The following is a 25,270-nucleotide window of genomic DNA, read 5'->3' as shown; positions in this document are numbered from 1 at the left end:
GGGGGTCCGCCGAAGCCGTGGGACCAGCGGACCCTCCACAGACATGCTGCCGAAGGCAACCTACCTGCCGCCCTCGCGGCGACCGGCAGAGCGCCCCCCGTGGCTTGTCGCCCCAGGCACACACTTGGCATGCTGGAGCCACCTCTGGCTACCAGACAGTCCCTCTGGAAGGGAAAGTTGCATTGTGGGATTGCAGCTAGGGGACTGTTTATACTGGTACTGGTACATGTGCAGCCATGAGAACTCTACTGGCAGCGACTCTGAAAAGAGAACTAATTAATGCCGTAAAAAGCAGAAGGCTTTGTTGGACTAGAGAACATTAAATGTGGACATACACCAAGCTCTGCTATAAAAAAATGAAAGTTGTCTTGGCAAAATGTAAGTGTAAGCAAGGGCCTTACATAAAAGGCCTTATCTTGAGAGGCAGAGTCTGTATTTTTTTCAATCCTGTCAAGCTAACAGGTTTGAAACACAACTTTTTTGCCCAGCAAAGAAAGGGCCAAATATTCACATGTGCTAAGTACCTATGAATTCCACTGGGCTTAGTGGGAGTTTCAGGTGCGCATCACATCAGATAATCAAACCACTTTATTTAGAAGCCTCACCGTTGTGGGAGCAGGATTTTATAGAGCACTAGAAGAATTAATGCATGATTTGATTTCATCCTGCTAGCCACCAGTTTTGAATAGCAGAAAGAAATGACCCTCTGGGACTATGAGATTCTGTTTTCCGATATGCATTACAAATTGGGCCCTCTTTAGCTCTTTGTTTTCAGATTTAGTTAGTAAGAGAAAGGATTCTGTATTGTGTGTATGTTAAGTAGATTAGAGGAACATTGAAGGCCTGGGTCTCAGTGTAAATTGTCTTGGTTATTGATTGTAAAACTTAGCAAGGTTTAATTTGCAGTGCCTTTTTGCTGGATATAAAATACTACTGTTTGTATTCTCAATCTGTTTGTGAGAGTAAGGAATGTGTGTATCAGGAAAAGATAAGGTGTGAAGGCCATTGTTAACCAGATGGATAAGAAAGGAGAAGCGAAGACTCTTTGAGATTTATTGATGCCAAAGAACCATCAAAGCTTAGCCATGATTGAGGAAGGGCCAATTGACAACCCTGAGGTGAAGGCTGGCAGCCCTAAGGACAACTGATTAAATGAGAACCAGGACAGGATGACCCTCTCGGAGGTGTATTGGAATGTTTACATCAAAGGATACACCAAATAAGAAGTAACCTGGTCACAAACTGACACAGCAAAATCCATAGACTTCAAGAAAAAAAAAAACTCTGAGAATAGGGTGCTTGGCCATGAGACTTTGGGGGTTCATCTTGCCACACTCCCGGAGCATCTGAATAAGTATAACAATGTGAGACTCAGGAGCCTTGTTTTAGGCACCCAGGTTTGAAAATTTTGGCCACAAACTCAAACGTCAATTTAAATATAGAGTATAGTTAAAGTAAGTAAGTAACTTCCCGTAGTTGGGACCCTCCTTCCAGATGGTGCTGGGGTTGCCTCTCGCACTGAGGTTGCCTCTACGGGGGAGGGAACTGCAGTTTCTAGGAAAAGGCAGGTGTTAGTAATGGGAAATTCAATTATTAGAAATGTAGATAGCTGGGTCTGTGATGACCGGGAGAACCGTATGGTGACTTGCCTGCCTGGTGCGAAGGTTGCGGATCTCTCGAGGCATCTAGATAGACTTATGTGTAGTGCTGGGGAGGAGCCGGTGGTCGTGGTACATGTAGGTACCAATGACATAGGGAAGGGTAGGAGAGATGTCCTGGAACCCAAATTTAGGCTGCTAGGGAAGAGACTGAAATCCAGGACTTCTATGGTGGCATTTTCAGAAATGCTCCCAGTTCCACGCGCAGGGCCAGGTAGGCAGGCAGAGCTTCAGAGTCTCAACGCGTGGATGAGACGATGGTGTAGAGAGGAGGGGTTCACGTTCATTAGGAACTGGGGAAACTTCTGGGATGGGAGGAGCCTATACAGGAGAGATGGGCTCCACCTAAACCAAAGTGGAACCAGACTGCTGGCACTAAACATTAAAAAGGTTGTAGAGCAGTTTTTAAACTAGGAGATGGGGGAAAGCCGACTGCTGCAGAGGAGCGTGTGGATCGGACACAGACTTCTCTTAGGGGAGAGTCTGATGATAGAGAATCTCCAGGTTATAGTCAGGAGCAGAGGAATGAGAAGTATAATGTAAGGGCCGGATCAGATGATAAACAGTCACATAAAAAAGAATCTGGCACATCAGAAAAAGGCAGGCTAATAAACAGGGACAAGTTTTTAAAGTGCTTGTACACAAATGCCAGAAGTCTAAATAATAAGATGGGTGAACTAGAGTGCCTTGTGATAAAGGAGGATATAGATATAATAGGCATCACAGAAACCTGGTGGACTGAGAGCAATCAATGGGACACAATCATTCCAGGGTACAAAATATATCGGAAGGACAGAACAGGCCGTGCAGGGGGAGGAGTGGCACTATATGTTAAAGAAAGTGTACATTCAAATGAAGTAAAAATCTTAAGCGAATCCACAGGTTCCATAGAGTCTCTATGGATAGAAATTTCATGCTCTAGTAAAAATATAACAGTAGGGACCAATTATCGACCACCTGACCAGGACAGTAATAGTGATGATGAAATGCTAAGGGAAATTAGAGAGGCTATCAAAATTAAAAACCCAATAATAGTGGGGGATTTCAATTATCCCCATATTGACTGGGAACATTTCACTTCAGGACGAAATGCAGAGATAAAATTTCTCGATACTTTAAATGACTGCTTCATGGAGCAGCTGGTACGGGAACCCACAAGGGGAGAGGCAACTCTAGATTTAATCCTGAGTGGAGCGCAGGAGAGCTGGTCCAAGAGGTAACTATAGCAGGACCGCTTGGAAATAGTGACCATAATACAATAGCATTCAACATCCCTGTGGTGGGAAGAACATCTCAACTGCCCAACACTGTGGCCTTTAATTTTAAAAGGGGGAACTATACAAAAATGAGGGGGTTAGTTAGACAAAAGTTAAAAGGTACAGTGACTGAAATGAAATCCCTGCAAGTTGCGTGGGCCCTTTTTAAAGACACCATAATAGAGGCCCAACTTCAATGTATACCCCAAATTAAGAAAAACAGTAAAAGAACTAAAAAAGAGCCACCGTGGCTTAACAACCATGTAAAAGAAGCAGTGAGAGATAAAAAGACTTCCTTTAAAAAGTGGAAGTCAAATCCTAGTGAGGCAAATAGAAAGGAGAACAAACACTGTCAACTTAAGTGCAAGAGTGTAATAAGAAAAGCCAAAGAGGAGTTTGAAAAATGGCTAGCCAAAAACTCCAAAGGTAATAACAAAATGTTTTTTAAGTACATCAGAAGCAGGAAGCCTGCTAAACAACCAGTGGGGCCCCTTGACGATGAAAATACAAAAGGAGCGCTTAAAGACGATAAAGTCATTATGAGAAACTAAATGGATTCTTTGCTTCAGTCTTCACGGCTGAGGATGTTAGGGAGATTCCCAAACCTGAGCTGGCTTTTGTAGGTGACAAATCTGAGGAACTGTCACAGATTGAAGTATCACTAGAGGAGGTTTTGGAATTAATTGATAAACTCAACATTAACAAGTCACTGACCAGATGGCATTCACCCAAGAGTTCTGAAAGAACTCAAATGTGAAGTTATGAACTCTTAACTAAGGTTTGTAACCTGTCCTTTAAATCGGCTTTGGTACCCAATGACTGGAAGTTAGCTAATGTGACGCCAATATTTAAAAAGGGCTCTAGGGGTGATCCCGGCAATTACAGACCGGTAAGTCTAACGTCGGTACCGGGCAAATTAGTTGAAACAATAGTAAAGAATAAAATTGTCAGACACATAGAAAAACATAAACTCTTGAGCAATAGTCAACATGGTTTCTGTAAAGGGAAATCGTGTCTTACTAATCTATTAGAGTTCTTTGAAGGGGTCAACAAACATGTGGACAAGGGTGATCCGGTGGACATAGTGTACTTAGATTTCCAGAAAGCCTTTGACAAGGTCCCTCACCAAAGGCTCTTACGTAAATTAAGCTGTCATGGGATAAAAGCAAAGGTCCTTTCATGGACTGAGAACTGGTTAAAGGACAGGGAACAAAGGGTAGGAATTAATGGTAAATTCTCAGAATGGAGAGGGGTAACTAGTGGTGTTCCCCAAGGGTCAGTCCTAGGACCAATCCTATTCAATTTATTCATAAATGATCTGGAGAAAGGTGTAAACAGTGAGGTGGCAAAGTTTGCAGATGATACTAAACTACTCAAGATAGTTAAGACCAAAGCAGATTGTGAAGAACGTCAAAAAGATCTCACAAAACTAAGTGATTGGGCAACAAAATGGCAAATGAAATTTAATGTGGATAAATGTAAAGTAATGCACATTGGAAAAAATAACCCCAACTATACATACAACATGATGGGGGCTAATTTAACTACAACGAGCCAGGAAAAAGATCTTGGAGTTATCGTGGATAGTTCTCTGAAGATGTCCACGCAGTGTGCAGAGGCGGTCAAAAAAGCAAACAGGATGTTAGGAATCATTAAAAAGGGGATAGAGAATAAGACTGAGAATATATTATTGCCCTTATATAAATCCATGGTACGCCCACATCCCGAATACTGTGTACAGATGTGGTCTCTCACCTCAAAAAGATATTCTAGCACTAGAAAAGGTTCAGAAAAGAGCAACTAAAATGATTAGGGGTTTAGAGAGGGTCCCATATGAGGAAAGATTAAAGAGGCTAGGACTCTTCAGTTTGGAAAAGAGAAGACTAAGGGGGGACATGATAGAGGTATATAAAATCATGAGTGATGTTGAGAAAGTGGATAAGGAAAAGTTATTTACTTTTTCCCATAATACAAGAACTAGGGGTCACCAAATGAAATTAATAGGCAGCAGGTTTAAAACAAATAAAAGGAAGTTCTTCTTCACGCAGCGCACAGTCAACTTGTGGAACTCCTTACCTGAGGAGGTTGTGAAGGCTAGGACTATAACAATGTTTAAAAGGGGACTGGATAAATTCATGGTGGCTAAGTCCATAAATGGCTATTAGCCAGGATGGGTAAGAATGGTGTCCCTAGCCTCTGTTCGTCAGAGGATGGAGATGGATGGCAGGAGAGAGATCACTTGATCATTACCTGTTAGGTTCACTCCCTCAGGGGCACCTGGCATTGGCCACTGTCGGTAGACAGATACTGGGCTAGATGGACCTTTGGTCTGACCCGGTACGGCCTTTCTTATGTTCTTATGTTAAGATAAAGTGGAGAAAGACAGTAATTTGAGAGTCATCTAAGCAAAATAATACTTACACAGGATAACAGCCACACTTAAGTTAAAGGAGAACAGTAAGGTCTCACCTTTTAAGTTTCTGATCTAGTCTTTCAATTTGTTTCTTGCTTGAAGTTAGTTGTCCTGCTTAATAATTAACTTGTGATTCTTTTACTTGAAGATCATGTAAAATTTTCTGCTTCGTTTTCTCAAGATTATCACTCAATTCCATCAAGTTCTGGTTTTCTCTTTTTAGTGTTGCTCCTTCATTTTTTTCATTTTCAACCTAATTTGATTAATCAATTATATATTAAAAAAATACCTTATTTTAAGGTTTTGATCAAGCCTGGGAATACACATCTTTCTTCAGAGTGAAGAGTGGAGAGCACTTATAAAAGAAACAATTTCTGCTTGATAAAAAAGTGGTGGTTGAATATTTTTATTCACTACATTTCAAAGCCCTGACAGCACTGGAAATTTCAGTTACACGCAAAGCTATTTTGTTATTCTACCAATGTTCGTATCACAAGGCTTCCCTGTGTAACATTTAAAATCAAAATACATAGTCCCCACAAGTCATTTAGTTCCCACCTAGGTATTAATATTAAAATGATTTCTCTAATCAGTGGTCCCACACCTGTTCTTGGAAGACTTTATTGGCTATAAAAAGCATCTATCCAGACCAGTAAAGTGCTTACAGCCCTGCACATCATTAGAAGAGCTAAACTTAAAAGCCATACGACTCTGATCATCATCTTGCTCCTCTCTCTTCAAATCTGTCAGTGTTAGCAACCAGTATTTCCTGAATGACTAGAGTTAGAGATCAATGCTCAAGTTGCATTTCCTCAAGATAGCAGCTGGAACAGCCATGTCTGATTTGAAGTAGGGATGCAAGATAGTAATCAGAATAATGCAAATTCAAGATCCTCTCTCTCATGATCTGTGTTGCATTATGTAGCATTGGAAAACAGATTTGATATCCCCAGCCTTTGCAAGGTATACGGCATACATTCCTATCCCTGACAGTTTATGAGATATTGGACTTGGAATCGTACCAAAAAAGTACTACCAGAGCAAGAGGCCAGTGACAGTTTAAGACTGAATACACAGCAAGGCCTGGATAGTGGGCTATTGTAATTTTCCTTCACTACTTTACACAGGTGTCAATCACTGCTCACAGAGTGAGTATTAGCGAGTAGTCTACATTTTACTGGCATGTCAATTGTTTGATGGCAGCAATGACGTTATGCAGATATTAATCTTATCAGCTATAAACCTAGGTGTTATGGCTTTTTTGTGACTAAAGCCCTGATTAAATTGGAGGCTCTGTACCGAAGAGTTAGTCCTTTTAGCTCAAGCGATAAACTGTCTGTGATACAATGACAACAGTTTGGGGTTCAAACTATGCTGATGATGCATAAGTGGGGAATTATTACTGTTGTACAGACTATTTTTAAATGTTTAAGTCAACATTTCTCTAAAAGATCTGCTCTAGGAATTATTTCTGGGAGGTTCTGTGACTTATGTTATATAAAAGATCAGAACGGATGACCACAGTGGTCCCTTCTGGCCTAAGAATCTATGAAAATAAAAGCAGCAATTTTTAATAGGCCATTACAACAGAGCGTACTCCAGTATTTTAAAACCACCACGTTCATATAGACAAGTTGGTGTAAATTCTGAATGAGCCTGTTGTTGGGTACAAAAAAGTTGAGCTAATCCTTCACAAAGTACCAATGAGTATCTGACATGAGAAACTGGGCGCAAGCTATCAACATGACAATTTCGGTATGTTTATAAAAAATATATTTTATATGAAGTGACGAGTGTTCACAGATATCCATTTGTAGAAATAATTTGTTTTACAAAGCACCGTATACAATCAATTTATCAAAACAATTTACATAAAGATATTTTTTAAATTTTTTACTTTTCCCACTGTGCCTCATAAGATTAACCTTTGCACAGCATTCTAGACACATTTTATAGGTGACTGTTTGCTATTACCATAGCACCTAGGAGCCCTGGTCATGGACCAGCACCCCACTGTGTTAGGCGCTGTACAAATAGAATAAAAAGACGATCCCTACCCCAAAGAGCTTACAATTTAGGTACAAGACAAGGAAAAAAGGGAGAGTACAAGGAAACAATGAGACAACGTTGGTCACTAGGATAGTTTGCTTGTGTACTGAGACCACTGCTTAACTGTTGTCAAGTTTTTTGTAGGCACCACAGCAAAGGAGAGTTGTAAGGAGGGCTTTGAAAGAAGATGAGGGGACTTTGCAGTTGGTTATGGGGGGCTCTTCCCAAGCATATCTTGACAGTCAGCATGGGAGAAAACATAAAGGTACTTGTTTAAAAATTTAACAAATGGATGTGTTATGGGCCAATCAGAGGCGGGAGTTGACATTTCAATAGTGAATGAAAAAAAGGATGCCTAGGTTGGGGTAGGCCATGAAGGAGCTAGGAAATGAAGACAAGCAGCTTGTTTGTTGCACTAGAGAATGGAGGGGTGCCGAGAGAGGTGACATGGTCAAAGTGGCAGGCAGGGGAATCTTTGCAGCAGCACTTTGAATGGACATGAGCAGAACAAAATTGTATTAAAAGTTACATGGTGCATTAAGACTATTACCTTCTGCTTCTGCTTTTGCAAAGCTGCCTCCAGCAATTCAAGCTGAAACTGTCTTTTCTGTCGTTCTTTTTTAAGCTTGTTTAGTTGACTTTCAAGCTCTGGAATCTTCTGAAGGGCCCTTGTGGAAAGGCCTTCTTTCCATTCTTCCACAACCCAGCTCATTTTATATCTGCTTTTTCCCTTAATACCAAGTGTATATCGCTGAACCTGAAACACAAGGAGGACATTACTACAACTGATTTTTAAAAGGCTTAGGATTCAAAATTTTGATTTTTATTAGTTGAATGCACTAAAGACTATGGATTTAAAAATTACTCCTCACTTTCATAATAATTCAGACAGGGCTAGAAAGAATTTTACTCTATGAAACTGTTACAATGTTGGATCACATTCCGGTCTCTGGAACCATGGTTAGCAATTTCTAGCTGGAGCATAACTTCTAATTTGACATTGTGATTCCTTAGGCTGTGTCTATCTACACCAGAGACCTTACAGCAGCACAGTTGTACCGCTGCAGCGCAATCCACATCGGCAGTTTTGTCAGCAAAACATATGTTGGTCAGGGGGGTGTTTTCCCTCACACCGCTGACCAACAGAAGTTTTGCTGACAAAAGTGCTAGTGTAGACATAGGCAAGTGACTTCCATCTCCTATAGGGATAATTTTTACCCTACTGGTCCCACACTTGAGATGCATTTCAGAAAGATGCCTCCTACTATGTTATTTTTATGATCACACAAAAACAATTTGTTAAAGATCTTTCCATTGATGTGTTGCTATGCATGCAAAACATTAACACATGTTCGCTCTGAACACCTCGCTTTCTCTGCTGAGAAAAATTATACCTTCATTTTAGGTGTCTGCTGAGCTTTTCTCTTTACAAGTTTTACAGTTTTTGGAAAGCAAAATAGCTGAGTTTGTAAGCACTGTTTCTGCCACCATGGGCAAGCACTCAAATGTAAACATGAATTCAACTGCTGCATATATTGACACAGCTGTAGGATGACCTGTTTCTTCAAGCAGAACTATACTTTGATGTAATGGCAAATAAAGTAATCAGATTTTTGAGATTATTAAGAGAGAAAAAAGTGTATCAGTTATGAAGCACTGCAAATAATTGCCAGGAAATCAGATATAGATTTTTCTTTGTTGAGAAGCTATTGTGCTACCAAATGAAAATGAGCGCTTAGGTCTGGCATACACTAAAAAGTTAGGCTGATGTAAGCTGTCTTGTGTCGACCTAGTTGTGCATGTGTTTACACTTAAATGTCTCTCCCACTGATGTAAACGCCCCATTACAGCAACACAGTAACACCACCTCCCCAAGCGGCGTTGAACCCAGGTCAATGCTGCACAAGTATTGTTGCTGCATTACCTTTGTCAGTCCTAACAATCCTCCAGCAGCTATCCCACAGTGCCTGACACTGACTGCTCTAGTCACAACTGCAAACTCCATTGTCCAGGGACCACTGAGACCAGAACGCTCCCTTCCCCATTAAAGTTCCACAACTTTTTGAAATGCCTTTTTCTTGACTGTCTCCCTAACATTTCTCCATTCCTGTGTGCAACTGCCCAGCCAAACATGCTGGCCAGATGTGCTCCAGCTTGGAGTAAACTGGAGATAGTGGATCTCCTGGGCCTCTGGACAGAAGAGGCTGTGTAAGCACAGCTACGGAGCAGCCACAGAAACATGGACACCTCTGAGCAGATTGCCTGGGGGATGCAGGAGAAGAGGGGCGACAGAGACTAGCAGCAGGGCCATGTGAAAGCAAAGAAACTGCATCAGGCATATCAGAAGGCCAGAGAGGCCAACAGTCAATCTGCCATGACAACCACACTCCCCATTGTGGATAACTCAGGGGAGCCCAAGCCACAGGCCCCTGGTGTGACCAGTGAGGACAAGGAGGTGGAGGGGAAGTGAAGGATGAAGAACATGCAACCGGGGGATCCAGCTATGCCCATGAACCAGGACCAGTTTGAGATTCCACCGCAGCCCAGTCAGTCCCAGCAGTTGAGCACAGGCAAGCCCGACGCAGGGTAAGGAACCTTAGGTAAGTGTTTGTTTTTCCTATTACAATGGTGTACTTATGGTGCCCCCAATTTAACAGGGCACAGCTATCGACTTTTCATTAATTCACTCATATTAGAAGAGGAAGCAGTACAACCAAGAGGTAGCATTATCTGCTTTTCATTCCCCTTGTAGAATTAGGCAAGAGGGGCTAGGTGGAGCAGTCTGTTTATGTACACAGGGATGGTTCCGTATCCTCCTGAGACAGCGCAATGAAAGTTTTAATCCTCTGCCGAAGGTTTGGGATGGAAGCCTTATTTCTTCCTCCATAAGGTAATAATTGGAGATATACCAATCTCCTAGAGCTGGAAGGGACCTTGAAAGGTCATCAAGTCCAGCCCCCTGCCTTCACTAGCAGGACCAATTTTTGCCCCAGATTCCTAAGTGGCCCCCTCAAGGATTGAACTCACAACCCTGGGTTTAGCAGGCCAATGCTCAAACCACTGAGCTATCCCTCCCCCATAGTAGGATGCTTTCCCAGGCCAATCAGCGATAACTTTGGCAGGCATCATTGCAGTACCCAGGCTAGCAACACATGGGCAGCTTCACAACGCCAGCTCTTTATACCTTTGTTAGCTCACTCCTGAGGGTATCACCTAAAAATCACCACCACCTGTAGAAAACGGTGCCAGTATTCAGTAGCATCACCATAAACTCAGTTTCATGCAACTGAGCAATTCCCTCACCCCTAGCAGGCTATACTCACCATGGCTGTTGCTCTGAGTGACGCTGTGCACAAGCACTCTGAAGAAGAGTCAGTAAGTACGTCTTGTTTAAACCTTTAGGGGAGCAAGGGAAGGGAGTTCTGAATTTTAACTTGCACTTTCCAATGTGACTACAGTGAAACCTCAGCGTTCTGAGCACCTTGGGAATGGAGGTTGTTCATAACTCTAAAACGTTTGTAACGCTGAACAAAACGTTATGGTTGTTCTTTCAAAAGTTTACAGCTGAACATTGACTTAATACAGCTTTGAAACTTTACTATGTGGAAGAAAAAATGCTGCTTTCCCTTTTGGGGAGGGGGAGGGAGTTAAGTAGTTTATGTTTATCACAGTACTGTATTGTATTTGCCTTTTTAGTTTTTGGTCTCTGCTGCTGCCGGATTGTGTACTTCCAGTTGCCTGGTCAGTTCATAACTCTAGTGTTCATAACTCTGAGGTTCTAGTGTATATCAACCATGGTACCTGTCTGTGTTAGCTGAAACCGCTGCTGTTGCAGCACCCATAGAACACCTGAGTTACCTATTTGTTACTGTACAGCCTGACAACTAATAGGATCGGTGACTGTGTAATATTTATAGATGTACACCAAGCACCACACAATTCCCAACGGGCCCCAGAACAGCAGGACCAGGTAGAGCACAGTACACAATGTATTACTGTGGCTCACTGTTAAAGTGATCTTTCAAAGCCTCCCTGTACAGCTCTGGGGCCAGAAGCAGGGCCAGGGGCAGAGGCTGGGGACAGGAGAGGAGCCACAGCCGAGCTGCGGTGGGGGCCGGCAGCCAAGCCCAAAGAACCCATACCCCTGAGCTGAGAAGCCACTCCAAGAAGCAAGCAACAGAGAGAAGTCTTAAGTCACCGCCTCAGGGCTGGGGTTACATGTGTTATAAAACCCTAGCATGGTAGATGGTACAGAACAGCTGATAACCATCTCTGCTATCATGCAAAAGCAAATGAATGCTGCTGTGTAGCGCTGCTGAATCGCCTCTGTCACCGGCATTTAGTACACATACGGTGACAGTGACAAAAGGCAAAACAGGCTCCAGGGTTGTCATGCTAATGGCGTCTGCCAGGGCAATCCAGGGGAAAAGGGCGCGAAATGATTGTCTGCCGTTGCTTTCCCAGAGGAAGGAGTGACTGACATTTACCCAGAACCACCTGCAACAATGATTTTTGCCCCATCAGGCACTGGGATCTCAACCCAGAATTCCAAGGGGCGGGGGAGACTGCGGGAACTATGGGATAGCTACGGAATAGCTACCCACAGTGCAACGCTCCAGAAATTGATGCTAGCTTCGGACCGTGGACGCACACCACCGAATTAATGTGCTTAGTGTGGCCGCGCGCACTCGATTTTATACAATCTGTTTTACTAAACCGGTTTATGTAAAATTGGAATAATCCCGTAGTGTAGACGTACCCCTAGATTAGCTGTCTCCTCAGCTCTACCAGTGAGTCTTACCCCAGAACATCCAGACATTCTGGAAGGGTTTCCATGAAGATCTAAAGTGAAATCCTCAACAATTTAATAAACAGCATCTTGACCCTAATCATACAAACTTGTAAAGACTCTGGACAAGTAATCCAAGGTGGCACCAGAAAAAGACGTAACATCCTATCAGCAGGCCAAATTGCTCGCCATTTGCTACAAAGAAAGAAGTTTTCTTACAACAGCTGACAGCAGTCACAAGAAAAACAGTGCAACAGGTTTAGATGCTAAACGAAGAGATCTGCACACAAACAAACAGTTTTTGAAGAAGGAGTCTACACAAGGGGGCTTGAGAAACAGTGACCTGCTGGCACTTGCTGTCATAAACAGATAGTTAAGGGTTAATGCCTCTTTTACCTGTAAAGGGTTAAGAAGCTCAGTAAACCTGGCTGACACCTGACCAGAGAACCAATAAGGGGACAAGATAATTTCAAATCTTGGTGGAGGGAAGCTTTTTGTTTGTGCTCTTTGTTTGGGGGTTGTTCACTCTTGGGACTAAGAGGGACCAGACATCAATCCAGGCTCTCCAAATCTTTCTGAATCAGTCTCTCATGTTCTGGCTTGTAATAGCCAGGCAAGGCGTGTTAGTCTTATTTTTGTTTTCTCAACTTGTAAATGTTCCTTTTTGCTGAGAGGATTTTACCTCTGTTTGCTGTAACTTTGAATCTAAGGCTAGAGGGGGTTCCTCTGGGCTATACGAATCTGATTACCCTGTAAAGTATTTTCCATCCTGATTTTACAGAGATAATTTTTACCTTTCTTTCTTTAATTAAAAGCTTTCTTTTTAAGAACCTGATTGATTTTTTCCCTTGTGATAAGATCCAAGGGGATTGGATCTGGACTCACCAGGAACTTGGTGAAAAAGCCTCTCGAGGCTGCCCAGGGAGGGGAAGGTTTTGGGGGGACAGAAAGTGATCCAGACACTAAAATTTCTGGATGGTGGCAGTGTTACCAGATCTAAGCTAGTAATTAAGCTTAGAAGTATCTATGCAGGTCCCCACATCTGTACCCTAAAGTTCAGAGTGGGGGAGGAACCTTGACACTTGCTATGGAGTGTCTGCCGCAAATTGGCTCCTACTGGCCAGTGCCCTGTGCAGGCTGGCCCAGCACCGCACACTCCCTGTGAGCACAGGCAGCCCGCTATGGGCCAGGCTTACATACGCAGCTGAAGCCAGGGCTGCAGCAAGTGGCTCAGGGAGGTTGAGCTCTACCAGGGGTGGGCAAACTGCAGCCTGCAGCCACATCCAGCCCACAAGACCGTCCTGTCCTACCCGCCTGGGCTCCTGGCTGGGGAGGTGAGCCCCAGCCCTTCCCCCACTCCCCCTCCCCTGACTGCCCTCCCCCTGAGTCTCCGCCCAATCCAACTCTTCCCTGACTGTCCCCCACCCCGCCGTTCACCACACCCAGTCACAACGCTGCAAAGCCCCCTGGCAGGAGCAGCAGGTTTGAGCGCTAGCAGCGTGGTTGCAGGGGAAGGGAGCTAGCGGGAGAGGGGCCTGGGCTCGCCTCCCCGGCCAGAAGCTCACACAGGCCAGATAGGACATGGGCAAACTATGGCCCGTGGGATCGTCCTGTCCAATCCTCCCCACCCCTCCCCCAGCTGTCTACCCTCTCCGGCCCCCTGGAGTATTCACATAGACTAATCAGAACTGAAGAAGAAATACTATGTAAAAATTGTATTAAGAATCAGACACACTCAGAACAGCCAGGTTATTTTCTTCCGTAATTTACTATCTGTTCAAAGGTGCCATCTTGATAGCGGTGGGGACGAAGTCTTCCATTTACCCTAACATGTGCATAGCATTAGCTGCCCACGACTTTTAGGCCAAACATACCTGAGCTGTGTTCTGGAAGGACTCTCTCTAGCTATGAGTGACAGTTCAGCACCAAGACACTTCACAACAAGAGCTTGCTCTAAAGTTAAAAAGTATTGTAGGGTGCAGGGAGAAAGGAATAGCTTCAATAACTTTAAAAGGTCACCATTTTTGGAACCCAACCTGAATAAAAAATAAAATTCCCAAACTATAAAAACTTCCCATGTTTTACCAATTTAACTTAAAAAAATAACACACTCTGAAAACAACTTTGGTAAATCAGACCTCCGCCTTAAAGATTTGCAGTAAAACAAGTGTCTCATAGACTTTAAAGCCAAAAGGGACCATCATGATCATCTAGTCTGACCTCCAGTACATCACAGGTCACAAAATCTCACCCACCCGCTCCTCCCATAAACCCATAACCTTTGGCTGAGTTACCGAATGAAGTCATTTAAATCATGATTTAAAGACTTCTTGTTACAGAGAATCCATCATTTATTCTAGTTTGAATCAGCAGATGAACCAGGCCCCATGCTGCAGAGGAAGGGGGAAAAAAAACCTTCAGGGGCTTTGCCAATCTGATACAGGGGAAAATTCCTTTCCAAGCCCAAATATAGTGATTGCTTAGGTCCTGAGCATGTGGACAAGACTTACCAGCTAGACCAGGGGTGGGCAAACTATGGCCCATAGGACCATCCTGTCCAATCCCTGCTCCACCTCGCTGTCTCCCCTCCCCCGCAGCCACGTTCCTAGCGCTCCGGCCCGCTGCTCCTGTCGGGGAGCATTGCAGCAGCGTGACTGGCTGTGGCGAGCAGGGGGGCACGGGATTGGATAAGGGGCAGGAGGTCACGGGGGGCAGTCAGGGAATAGGGAGCAGGGGGAGTTGGATGGGGCGGAGACTCCAGGGGAAATGGGGAGCAGTTGGGGCAGGGGTGTGGATGTGGGTCGGGGCAGTCAGAGGACAGGGAGTGGTTGGATAGGGTGTGGGAGTCCCGGGAGGCCTGTCAGGGGGCAGGGGTGTGGATAGGGGGCAGGGGAGAGGGAGTAGGGGGGGCTAGATAGGGGATGGAGTCCTGGGGGGGTAGTTAGGGTGGGGGGTCACTAGACGGGGAGGTCAGGGGACAAGGAGCAGGGGGGTTTAGATGGGGAGGTGGGATCCCAAGGGGTGGTTAGAGGTGGGGAATCTCTCAAGTGGGAGGTCAGGGGACAAGGAGTGGGTGGGGGGGTGGATGGGTCGGGGATTCTGAGGGGGGTAGGCAGAGGGTGGGATGTGGGAAGGAGTGGATAGGGGCAGGGGCCCTGCTATTTGGGGAGGCACAGCCTTCCCTACCTGGCCCTCCATACAATTTTGAACCCCCAATGTGGCCCTTGGGCCAAAAAGTTTGCCCACCCCTGAGCTAGACACCTAGGAAAGAATTCTCTCTAGTAACTCATAGCCCTCCCCATCTAGTGCCGTTGGAGATATTTGCTAATAGCCGTTGCGGAGGGGCCATATGCCATTATAGGCAATTGCATCATCCCATCTCCTCCATGAATTTAGCAAGCTCAGTCTTGAAACAAATTAGGATTTTTGTCCCCCACTACTCCCTTTGGGAAAGATGTTCCAAAACGTCACTCATCTGATGTAAAGCCCTATGTGGGACTATTTTTTTAAACCCACTCCCATCCTGCCCTGCAATATCTACTCCCACCTACTCCTGCATTGCTTCTTTTATATTTATCCCACTCATAGTAGATTCTGCAAATCCCACAAGAGGGACAGATTGCCCCGGGCTACCAAAAAAAAAAAAACCACCACAGTTGGTTAATATGTTATATACATAAATGGAATTCAGACCCAATTTTTCCACTCAAAGAATAAAACAAATCTTGCTTTAACCATGTAAAAACACATTTTAACTCCTCTTATAACAGACATTAATCTCTTTCAGTCCCTACGGGATCCCAGTCCCACTGCAGGGCTCTACTATGATGGTTATAAACTTTCATCTAATTTCAAGCCTAAACTTATTGATGGCCAGTTTATACTCATTTGTTCTTGTGCCAATATTGCCCTTAACTTAAATAACAGCTCTTCTCCCGGGTGTTTATCCCTCTCATTTATTAATAGAGAGCAATTGGATCTCCCCTCGGCCTTCATTTGGTTCGGTTACACAAGCCAAGCTCCTTAAGTCTCTTCTTGTAAGGTAGCTGCTCCAGGCCTCTGGTCATCCTAGTAACTCTTCTCTGCACCTGTGCCACTTTGATTTCATCTTTCTTAAACATGGGAGACCAAAACCGCACACAGGATTCCAGATGTTGTCTCATCTGTGCCTTGTATAACAGAACTAACACTTCCCTAACTCTACTGGAAATACCTCTCCTGATGTAGCCCAGAATTGCATTAGCCTTTTTTATAGCTGCATCATATTGACAGCACAGAGTCACCCCTGTCTTTCTCCTCTTCTCTTGCTTGCAACTGATACATCCCCAATTTATAACAAAAATTCTAGCGGTTAGTCCCTAAGTGCATGACCTTGCACTTTGTACTATTACATTTCATCCCATGTCTATTACTCCAATTTTCAAAGTCATCCAGATTTTCTTGTATGACATTCCAGTCCCCTCTGTATTGGCAATACATCCCAATTTTGTGTCATCCACAAATTTTACTAGCTCATTCCCACTTTTTGTACCAAGGTCATTAACGAAAATGTTAAATAAGACTGGTTACAAGAATGATTCCTGAGGAACTCAACTAGTAACCTCCTCCAGCCTGACAGTTCACCTTTCAGTATGACCAGTTGTAGTCTCCCTTTTACCCGAATCCTTACCCACCTTTCGATTCTTGTATTAATCCCCATCTTCTCATATTTAACTATAAGAACATAAGAACGGCCGTACCAGGTGAGACTAAACGTCCATCTAGCCAAGGATCCTGTCTACCGACACTGGCCAATGCCAGGTGCCCCAGAGGGAGTGAACCTAACAGGTAATGATCAAGTGATCTCTCTCCTGCCATCCATCTCCACCCTCTGACGAACAAAGGCTAGGGACACCATTCCTTACCCATCCTGGCTAATAGCCATTAATGGACTTAACCTCCATGAATTCATCCAGTTCTCTTTTAAACGCTGTTATAGTCCTAGCCTTCACAACCTCCTCAGGTAAGGAGTTCCACAAGTTGACAGTGCACTGGGTGAAGAACTTCCTTTTATTTGTTTTAAACTTGCTGCCTATTAATTTCATTTGGTGACCCCTAGTTCTTGTATTATGGGAATAAGTAAATAATTTTTCCTTGTCTACTTTCTCAACATCACTCATGATTTTATATACCTTTATCATATCCTCCCTTAGTCTCCTCTTTTCCAAGCTGAAAAGTCCTAGCCTCTTTAATCTCTCCTCATATGGGACCCATTCCAAACCCCTAATCTTTTTAGTTGCCCTTCTCTGAACCTTTTCTAGTACCAGTATATCTTTTGTGAGATGAGGAGACCACATCTGTATCCAGTAGTCAAGATGTGGGCGTACCATCGATTTATATAAGGGCAATAATATATTCTCAGTCTGATTCTCTATCTCATTTTCTATGATTCCTAACATCCTGCTTGCTTTTTTTAACCGCCTCTGCACACTGCGTGGACATCTTCAGAGAACTATCCACGATGACTCAAAGATCGTTTTCCTGAGAAACTAATAATTTCTCCTGTGGAACTGGATCAAATGCCTTACTGAAGTCCAGGTAGATTACGTCTAACACATTTCCTTTGTCTAGAAAATCAGTTATCTTCTCAACGATCTACTTTTTGTAAAAACATGTATTTTATCCCAATTGACTTTTTTACCTCTATGTCTTTAACTACTTTCAAAATTTGTTCTAAGACCTTGCATACAACTGAGGCCAAACTAACGGGCCTGTACTTTTCCAGATCACGTTTTTTCCCCCTTTCTAAAATAGAAGTATTAAATTTGCAATTCTCCAGTCATAAGGTACAGCCGCTGAGTTCATGGTGCCAATTGAAACACCTGAGAATATGATGAGCCAGATCATCAGGTGCTGTAAGCTGACTTCAACAGAGTGATGCTGATTTATACCAGCTGAGTATTTAACCTTTTGAGGTTGAATTTAAAAACAAAACAAAACAAAAAAAACCTCAAAAAAACAAAACAAGATTTGTAATGCAGATAGCTAGCTAATATTATTTTGCTGTATTTAAAACAAAACTGTGGAAATAAATGTTCAGATAAAAGAGAGAATTGTATGCCAAAGTAATGATAAATCTGAAGCTTTCTTAAGGTAATGGTTGGCCATGCTCTGCTTTCCCAATGTCGTCAAAGCAAGTAAGGCTCAACCAATACACCCATTCCTTTGTGAACTATTAAATTATACATATTACTAATCAATAGTCATTTAATTGGCACAGGAGCATTCAATTTAAAAGCTGTCTATAATGCACACGGAACATAAAAAAATTAGCAATGACTTGTCAGCTGAAGCCTCGTTTACAAATGCTATTGCCAACCTTTCTGTCTTAAGTTAGCCATCTTGCTACATTTGCAGCTCAAATGCTGATACAGCAGTGTCCCATTTATTACAGAACCATTACTATAGAAGAATTCATCCTTCTAAAACATAGGAACAAGTTACTTTTTTGCATCAATGACCTGAATTACTTCATCGAGCTCCGATGCATTCACACAGGAACGCTCAGATACAAATGTCTGCTTCTGAATCACAATGGTGGCTCTTTGGGAAGTTTCATGTGGCTGCTCCAGGGTTTGAAGACAGTAGCTCCAGTTATTAAATATACAACAACCACCAGAAAAATCGTTGAGACTGTCTTCCATTTCATAACATTAGTAGCCGAATCACATTCCTCTCGTGACAAGAGCACTGTGGGTTTTGTAGACAATGATAGCCGTGGTTTGGAGTTCTGAGTGGCAGATTTGGAATCCAGCAAGTCAGGTGCCGCCACTAATAAAACAGAAAAAGAATGTTAACGCCCACAGTGTTGGATAGAGGTGTATTTAGCTGTACATCCTTCTTGTGAGGTTACAGAGATCCTACTAATTCAAAATAGAGTTCATAGATAGTTGTGTTATAAATGCATTTCACTTGTACACCATGTTATATTACTACAGAATGACTGGTTTCAGTTACTGCTAGGACTAATAACATGCTATTTATATGTACACACATGCATGCACACACTCACATTGTTTACTATAGCTATATCTCCTCTATAAATACTCTGCAAGTGTAGTTCTAACATGCAGTGTTTCCCCTATTTTCTTGTGTTCCTTTGAATCAGTATAAAAAGGTATTTTTCTGTAGACCGTCCTCACATCTTGAACAATCTTAGGCATTGCTAATATGCTTCTCAGACTACATTTTAGTTCAGCATTAAAAAAGTATCAGGAAAAGAGGACTCTTTCCTTAAATCTTACATACCCTCAACTCTGCATTCAGACACTCAGAATATTTGCAGTTCACTTTCTAATTCCCCACACAGGTAACTATAAAAATGATTCATTCTTAATCCTAACAGTTTGAAAGTGTTGGCTAAACCGTTTTAGGAAATACCAGGAACACATGCGCATGCGTGTTGGAAAAGTTAATCATTTTGTTATAGGATATTTGATTTTTTACTGCTACAAGAAACCCACTGGGGCAGTAATGATCACCTGTGTGTGTTATCAAGTAGCCCCATAACAAATGTGATTACAAGTAACTACACTAGTAATTATATAAGAATAATCCACATCAAGTACACTTCAAGGTCTCCTGAGGGAAGATTGCAACAATACAATATGTAAAATTATTAATATATTTTGAATGGCTGCAACACCACTTTCAGCTGCTGTGGGGAAGGCCTACTTCTAAAGGTAGATTCAAAAGTCTCTCTCCCAGGTCTCTGGAAGCTGGACATGCCCCCAGAGGAGGGAGGGAGTGTCATTTTCCACAGGGGTAGGAACTCCAGTACCCGCTGGAGGTTAACCTACAGGGTTAGAGGAGCTCACATTCGAACAGAATCATGCAATACAGGTCAGAAGAAAGGCAGACCTAGGAGATTAATACACTAGACCTGAACTCCGGGGCGTGGGTTAGAGGATGAAAAGGCAGCCCCCAAATGAAAAAGCTCGGCTCGTGTCTCAGTGCACAGCTGTGATATAGTTACTGTTCAGCTACTAGAAAACTAGAATCTGGTTCTAACTAACCAGGAGCACCAGACCAACATGCAAATACCCGTCGAGTGTAGTGGGCATGGAACACCCTATGAGGCTATTGATGTGCCCCTGGACAAAAATCGGTGTGTGTGGCTAAGTTTGGGAAGGACACCTGATTTAATAACTGCTCCTTTCAGCTGCGCTCTCTCCTCGGGTTGACATTTGTGATGGGGTGGGGGCATCACATTTTCCTTTCAGTCAGAGCTCCCCTTGCCAGTCGGAATATTTCCTATTATATTATCACGACCCTCTGTCTCCAAACCCAAAACTGGGGGCACCTCAGGCTACACTAAGCCTTGTGCTGTAGACGAGGAAACTGCTCCTCTTTCTGCCTGGCTTCGACACTTGCAGACAGACACACACGCATCCTAGCACCATGAAGGTCAGACCCGCCCCCCCAGTTCTCCTGCTACACTCCAGTTCTCCTGCTACACTCCCCTTGCAGCCCGCTGAATGCAGCTAACAAAGAACAGGATGGCTGTGAGGAACCCTAAACTGATCCACCCAGTGATGCTCTGCATCCCTCCCATCAACTTCCCCAGCCCCCTGCTGACACCCATCCACCTTGCCAGGAGACGGGATAATGCAGTGGACAAGGACATTTTCATACCCCTGAGAGGAGCAAAACGTGGATGCTCCAGCCAGAATGGTCCCTGACCCCTTTCCTCTGCCCCTCTCCCCAGCAGCCAGCTCGCAAAGATGCACTGGGTTTAAAGCACTTGCAAAAGGCATCCTTGCAGAGCGGGGTTTGGCTGGAGAAATGGTCCGGGTGGGAGCCCGGAGCCCAGCCTCACTCTCCCGGACAGGGGGAGCTACACCCACCTTAGACAAAGGAGAAGTGATAGAAACAAAAGCCAGGCGGGTGTTTAACCGAGCCTGCAAAATCCGGGACAGAGGCGCAGGAAAGAAGGGGGCAAAGAGGGGGACTGAGCAGCCCTGGGTCCCTCCTGCGAGGAGGCATTGGGAAAGCAAGGGAGCATGCAGCATTCAGACAGACTGCGATCTAGAAACACACGCCATTGTGCCAGTACTCACTTCTTATTTACAGACCCGGCGCCCTCTCCTCGCTTCATGAGCAGGCATTTTTTCAGGGCTTAGGTAGGTGCTGCTTGACCAAATGTAAAAAGAGAGAGAGAGAAAAGGCCCAGACCCAGGCGGGTTTGCTGCTGCTGCGCTCAGATTCCAAACAGAGCCTGGCGTTCTCACTGTGAATGGTCACGGGGTGTGTGTGTGAGAGAGAGATCACCCTGCGAGAGAGAGAGAGAGAGGGGTGTGTGATCATCCTGTCTCTTTGTGTGATGGCCCTGGCTGTGTGTGTAAGAATCTTACAGATCTTACAGTAAGATCATCCCATCTGTGTGTGAGATCACCGTGTGTGTGTGTGATCACCATCTGTGTGTGTCATCACCCTGTGTGTGAGACTCGCTCAGGAACCAAGTGTATCAGCATCTTTCAGTCTGTGGCTGCTAGTCCCTGAGGTGTGTCTGTCACAATCTCAGAGAGAGAGAGAGAGAGTGTGTGTGTGTATCCGCATCCCTCCCTCTGTCAGTGTGGGTGGGGGCCTGTCTCCTCTCAGCCCGTCTTTCTCCCATGTGCATCTCAGCCCCGGTGCCTGCTTCTCACGCAGTGTCTGTGCCCCCTGCTCTGTCACTTTGTCTCAGGCACTGGACGTGGGGTGCCTGACTCTGGGTGCAGCTGTGTGCCTTGAGAACTGTGTGTATGTGTGTGTGTGTGTGTGTTTCCTTGCTCTCTGCTTGTGTGTGTGGGCGCCTGCTCCTCTCCTCATTCTCTTTCCCCCAGTATATCCCAGCCGCTGGGTGCATCTCCCCCTTCCTCTCTCTACCCCGCTCCAGCGCCAGGGGCAGCTGCACCCTCATCTCAGTGAGCTGCTTGGCATTTCTACCTTTGCTTGACAGTGCAAGAACCAGGCTGAGGCAGATGCTGCAGGGATGAAGGCGGGGAGAAGAAGGTTAAGGGAAAAGGTCCGCCTAGGAAAGATAACTCCCAAACTGGTGGGCACTGATTTGAAGCTACCGGGGGAGCGCAATCAGGGCAGGCTTTAGGCCTATTCCACCAATTCCCCGAAATCGGGCTCCATGCCTAAGAGGGCCCCGCGCCCAGTGAGAATCCCTTCCCTGGCTAGAGGCGCCTTTTTAATTTTTATTCACCTGGCAGTGCTCTGGGTCTTTGGCGGCGGGTCCTTCACTTGCTCTCGGTCTTCGGTGGCAGGTCCTTCAGTGAAGGACCTGCTGCCAAAGTGCTGCCGAAGACTCGGCGCACCTCCCGGTGAGTACAAGCCCCACGTGTTTTTTACATTTTTTTTTTAATTCATCCCTGCTGGGGCCCCGTCGAAACCATTTGAATTGGGCCCTGCACTTCCTAAAGCCGGCCCTGAGCGCAATGGGATGGAGGAAAAGCCAACAGCCTGAGTCCATGCATGAAAAAAGTGTGAATAGATGTTTGGCAAAGATAGGGGTAGGAACAAATTGGTCTTTAATATTGGTATGTGATCCTTGACAAACCCAACAAAATGCATGGTTAGATTGGGCTGTTGGTTCAGAAGAACCTGCTGTTGCAGCTGATGGGGGCTGGGGGAGAGGCATGGTGCAGCGGTTGCCTCCTGTAATTCCTGCCTCTTTTTCTTGGGGGACAGAGATATAAAGTTCTGAAAGCTGGGAACCAGCTGGGGCCAGAACTGCTTCCTAGTTGTCACCGATATGTTGATTCCAAGCAACTTCAGTGTTGCCCTGGAATGTTTTAGACTATGCACCCTATTGTCCATGTTTTCCAAAAAGGAAAGAGACCCCCCTCAAAGACAAGAAGACTGCAGCCACAGATATCTCCTCATAGATATGGCAGACGCCATGTATCAAGCTGCTGAGTCTGCCACATCCAAGCTGTCCTTGCCACGAGCTTGCCCTCCGCGTGAACTCGCGTCTTGAGTCGGTCTTTCTCAGGAGGCGCACTCTGTACTGATGGTGCCACACTCAGAGTACTCTCTGAACCTGATGGCTCCACTGGAGGGCAAAGGGCCACCCCCATAAAGAGACACTTAAGTCTCACTGCTCTCTCTTTTAAAGCAAGGCTTAAACCCTCTACAAAAGTGTGACACTTGTCACTGATATGGAGCTCCTCCAAACATTTTAGGCAGTTGGGATATGGGTCACTGACTGACAATGGCCTGGCACATGACTAGTGGGCCTTGAACCCCAGAGAGCGAGGTATGCCTCCAGCACAAGTCCAGGTACCATGAATCAAATTTGGTCCAAAAAGGACCTAAAAACTGAAGCCTATCACTAACTGTACATTATATCTAACTAGCTACTAGCCACTAAATGACAAAACAGACTATATACAAAAAGAGGGAAATAAACTTATTTATTTAGCATTTGCATATTTGCTGAGCCAAAAAATAGCACTCTTAGTGGTCAAGTGGAGTTCTCGGAGCCCGCCTCTAAATTTGGCTAGCGGGCACTCCTCTACACCGTGTATCATTGTTTGATCTGCACCACAGCTGCAGCTTGGATTGTCTCGAAAACCCCAACAGTGCTGGCTGGCTGCACAGAGGCCTTGCCCAGTCTGGACTCAGTTAAGAAGGGCCCACTGACAACGTCGCAAAGCGGGGAGTAGGGTCTGTGATGGGAACAGATTGGTGTTTGATGTTAAGCATCAGTCTTCCCACCACAAGGCTTCTGCTGTCATGTTCTGACATGAAAGAATAGCTGGTGGGCTAAAAAAAAATAGTGATAGCAAGCCTGGGAGCACTCCAACAGTAGTCACTCATGGCAAGAAGAAACTGAGGCAGGGACGGCTCCAGGCACCAGCACAGCAAGTGCATGCCTGGGGCGGCAAGCTGTGGGGGGTGGCCTGCCGGTCACTGTGAGGGCAGCTATCAGGCCGCCTTTGGCGGCATGCCTGCGGGAGGTCCGCCGGTCCTGCGGCTTTGGTGACAATTCGGTGGAGGGCATGCCGAAGGCGCGGGACTGGCAGATCACCCACAGAAACGCCACCGAATCCAAGTGACTGCCATACTTGGGGGGCAAAAAACAAAGAGCCGCCCCTGAACTGAGGGGAGTTGGGGGAGGCACCATCCTCTTATACCAGCATGCAGTGGCACACAATGGCAGAGGACAATCAAGCCACCCTGACAGGTACCGCTCAATGAAGAAGTACTCTGACAACTGCGCACGAGTCATGCTCACAGCTACACTGGAATAAACATGTGCAATCACTCAAAGAAGAAATAATATTTGTTCCCCCAAGAATTTGTAGTGAAGAATCCTCTAGATCAGCGGTCCCCAACCTTTTTGACACCAGGGACCGGTTTCGTAGAAAAAAAATTTCCGCGGACCTGTGGGATGGTTTTGGGACAATTCAAGCGCATTACATTTATTTTTGTACTTTTATTTCTATTATTATTGTAATATATAATGAAATAATTATACAACTGACCATAATGCAGAATTAGTGGGAGCCCTGAGCTTGTTTTCCTGCAACTAGACGGTCCCATCTGGGGGTGATGGGAGACAGTGACACCTGAAGTGTGTTGCTTATGTCCAGTCTACTCCGTAATCTCGTTTTGGTTGCTGTCACTGCAGAAAACCCTATGTTGTCAAAACTGAAATGCTCAAAATAGCACATGCATGTGAATGGACACAGGGTGCTAAAATTAAATTAAATTAATCCAGGGGTTCTCAAACTGGAGGTCAGGACCCCTCAGGGGGTCACTAGGTTATTACTGGGGGTCGTGAGCTGTCAGCCTCCACCTCAAACCCCGCTTTGCCTCCAGCATTTATAATAGTGTTAAATATATAAAAAAGAGTTTTCAATTTATAAAGGGGGGAGGGGTCGCATCAGAGGTTTGTTATGTGAAAGGGTCACCAGGACAAAAGTTGGAGAACCACTGAATTAACCCCTCTGGAGCCTCAGGGAATGCAGGGGGAGGGAGTGGGTCTCCCTTGGTAGGGTTGGAAAGGATATTGCTCTTCTCATGTGATCCTTCCCCCCCAGTGGCTAATTTTAAATGAAGCTACCCTCCCCTG

General features: G+C 44.8%; 1 long non-coding RNA gene across 1 annotated transcript; it reads right to left on the bottom strand.

Annotated features, from left to right (window-relative positions):
• Positions 1-18,397: 18,397 nt before the first annotated feature.
• Positions 18,398-21,363, bottom strand: LOC120399937. Its single transcript, XR_005595408.1, has 2 exons — positions 21,264-21,363; positions 18,398-18,975 (listed from the first exon to the last, which is right to left on the bottom strand). It is a non-coding gene; the product is annotated as an uncharacterized LOC120399937 (long non-coding RNA).
• Positions 21,364-25,270: the final 3,907 nt, after the last annotated feature.

This window comes from Mauremys reevesii, linkage group 3 (assembly GCF_016161935.1).
Source record: "Mauremys reevesii isolate NIE-2019 linkage group 3, ASM1616193v1, whole genome shotgun sequence".
Lineage (NCBI taxonomy): Eukaryota > Metazoa > Chordata > Testudines > Geoemydidae > Mauremys > Mauremys reevesii.
This window is presented reverse-complemented; position numbering and strand designations above follow the sequence as displayed.